The sequence below is a fragment of the Saccostrea cucullata genome, unplaced genomic scaffold, assembly GCF_032062105.1.
Source record: "Saccostrea cucullata isolate Sc308-1 unplaced genomic scaffold, CSIRO_AGI_Scuc_v1 ctg2180, whole genome shotgun sequence".
Lineage (NCBI taxonomy): Eukaryota > Metazoa > Mollusca > Bivalvia > Ostreida > Ostreidae > Saccostrea > Saccostrea cuccullata.
Window position 1 is genome coordinate 10273 of NW_026936459.1, and position 3353 is coordinate 13625.

At 36.0% G+C, this 3353-nt stretch overlaps 1 pseudogene; it reads right to left on the minus strand.

Moving 5' to 3' along the window:
• Positions 1–359: 359 nt before the first annotated feature.
• LOC134245650 (uncharacterized) lies at positions 360–2171 on the minus strand (annotated as a pseudogene).
• Positions 2172–3353: the final 1182 nt, after the last annotated feature.

A 3353-nucleotide genomic window follows, 5' to 3' on the forward strand; every position in this document is an offset into this window, starting at 1 on the left:
CCTTCTAGTTATCTCCCTTTGACTTTATTCAATAAAATTAATTTTTTAAAATACAGTCTCTGTGTCAAAAAATTATTTTGGAATTTTTATGGACCAGCTTCATTATATATCACACACATGAACTTCTACATTAAACCAAAATCGTTCTGGACTGTAGAATGTGTAATTTTTTTTATTTTACACTCATCCATACGTTCCTTTGGATCATGCAGCTGAATAAAATCTTCAATAGGCTTTTTCTGAACTTCGGCAAAAATTTTTTTGAAAATTTCAGCTGCCAGACATTGGAGCGTTTGATTTACTGCAGTATTAACTTGAACTCCACAATCAATCATATTATTAAGCCCAAACAAGCTTATTTAAAGTGAGAAATTCAAGTCCACTATTTCCTGAATGAGATGTAGGTTATCACAATGTACAACTGTAGCCAGTTCATGTACAGGCGAGCAGAGGTAATTATCTGTGGCATTTACATCCTCTCCATTTTTTATCAGTATCTTCACTAGTTCTGCCTGATTATTTTCATCCCCATGATAATCTTGAGTGGTGTCCATGCATTCTATGGCAATGTGGAGAAAAGTTACTTGTTTTTCATCCCTGAACTTTGTTTTCAGAAGCTTGAAAAGAGAGGGCAGGAATTCCTCTCTATGGCTGGGAAAAATGCCAAGAATCAAAGCACTGAGTTGCATCATAAGTTTCATGTACATATTTCTCTGTTTTCCATCTTTATAGTCATCATAAGAAGAACATATATCCAAATCACTTTCCTCATCTCCATCATGCGGACAGTTATACTCAAGTGCATGTACAATTATCTCCCTTAAATCTCTCTCTGTTTGTGAAATCTCTTCTGCTTCATCCTCAATTACCTTCTGGCAGCACAGCTGTTTCATTTCAAAACCGCAAGACATTTTCTTATAAAATTCCAACACTTTTGGGAAAATTTCATCTCCCTTCTTCTCATGCCAGGCTAATATGACACAGATGGTCCTGAACGCACTATCATACTCTGGAATTGCCCTCACATCTTCATTGTTTGAAAAGGTGTGAAGGAAGGTGAATGCAAAAACTTCTAGAAAGAAACCATAACACCCCATGTTAATAATCACATCAGTCAACCCTTCTAGGTCTGGTATGCAATTATGACCATACTTGACGTGAAGCTTAGATAAAAGTGCAAACATGAAATAAATTGGTAGAACTGGATTTTCCTTCATTCTATGGATATCTTCAATGCGAGTTGGTTCATAGGAAGAAAAATCACCATGAAAAGGGGCAGAATTGTTATTCTCATCTTCTACAAATTTCATCTTCTCCTGGAGTTCAACAGCTCTTGTCCAAAACTTGAATCCTCTTTTTGAATTCCCTTTGCTAATCAAGAATGCTCCTCCATATTTCATTGCATCAATTTTATCATTCATGTTCACTTGAGGATGCTTCAGGAAATACCCTAGAGTTTTAGTGCATGTTTTAAAGGTAAGAGCAGCATATATGACCACTGGTATGTTTGCAGCATTTACACTATTCACATTTGCTCCTGCCTTAACCAAATAGTCTATGACATGTAGACGACTCTCGTTCAAATTGAAGCCCTGTCGGATAGTCCCATGAAGAATGTGTTCATCATAGCTGTTTTTGGCATTGACATCCACTCCTGCTTTTATGGCCATTTCACATATTTTTTAAGAGCCTGCCCAAGCACCAGCCATAAGACAATTCACATTTTTGTTATCAGTGTGTGTCAAACTGGCTCCTTTGTTGACTAGATACTCCACTAAATGTTCATTTCCAGAAACACAAGCAAAATGTATGGCTGCCATTCCTTGGTCATTTTGCAGATTAACATCAAAAGAATGGTTTTCAATGAAATATTTCACAATATTAGAATGCCTTCCACTTGCTGCAGTCCACACACAAACATTCTTAACTTTTTCGACATCAATGCCACATTTATCTATAAGAAACTGCACAGCTCCTATCATTCCTTGTTTGCATGCTATCTCTAAAGCAATTTCTATTTCCTTCTGGTGGAAAGACTCAGCCAAGATCTTCTGTCTTTCTGCTTTGCTTTTCTTCTCTAGAGCTTTCTGTAAGGCACTCCAGCCATGCATTGATTTCATCTTCATAAAGAACTTTAATCTAAAATCACCAGATTTCTCTTCATCTGCCATGATGTTTGTTACCTGTGAACAAAAACATTAAAATTACTTCAGTATAATTCTGATACATGCACTGAATTCCAAAATCTCTATGGGATGATTGCTCCAAGGGGAGATGCCTTAGACTTCATACTCGACAAAATCACTCAGATACACTTCAGGAAAGAGTGTCTGGACCAATCAGAGAGCTGTTTAACAACTCTGAAAAAACATCACCAACTTTTAATCCGAATTTCCTCCGTTTTTCTGAAAATGGTGTAATTGTATAGATTTACTAAGTTATTTCCATCTACTTAAATGATCTACGAATGAATTGTAAGGACTGTAGGCATTATTTCAGATAGAAAAATATATTTTCAGTGCTTTTATACATAATAAAAGAGGATTTTGAGAAAATATGTACTTTATTATAAATTTTTGCAGGAGGTTTATATTTTCCAGAAACAGATTCTGTAATGACCTAAATTAAAATCTCATACACATATGTACTACCCTAAGTTGTATCAATACTTTATACTCATTTAGGTAAATTTTACTTTATTAGTCTAGTATTAATAATTGATCTTGTATGATGAACTTGGATCATATTTAATTGTCTTTTTCATTGCCCAAATTAGAGATCATGCTGAAATATTAAATGAATTACACTTGAATACATGATTTAAGCAACATTTTTAATTTTTCCCAATTTCATCAAATACCGATAATTTTTTCCCAATTCCCCAAAAATGGCGTTTCCCAAAATACCCTGATAAATCCCTGAAGTAGGGCTTATAGTTACTTGGGAATGGACCAGCTCCAAAAACTTTAATCTGGTCACTCATCTGGAAAATCTAGGTCAGATCCAGCATCTGAAGCAAGTGTGGTAGTGTCCATCCCTAGATGCATCATCCATGCAAGTTTGGTTCAGGAAGGGCTTATAGTTACTTGGGAATGGACCTGCTTTAAAAACTTTAACCTGGTCACTCATCTGGAAAATCTAGGTCAGATCCCGCATCCGAAGCAAGTGTGGTAGTGTCCATCCCTAGATGCATCATCCATGCAAGTTTGGTCCTAGTAAGGCTTATAGTTACTTTGGAATGGACCTGCTCCAAAAAACTTTAACCTGGTCATTTACCTGGAAAATGTACGGCAGATCCAGCATCTGAAGCAAGTTTGGTTGTGTCGATCCCTAGATGCATCATCCATGTAAGT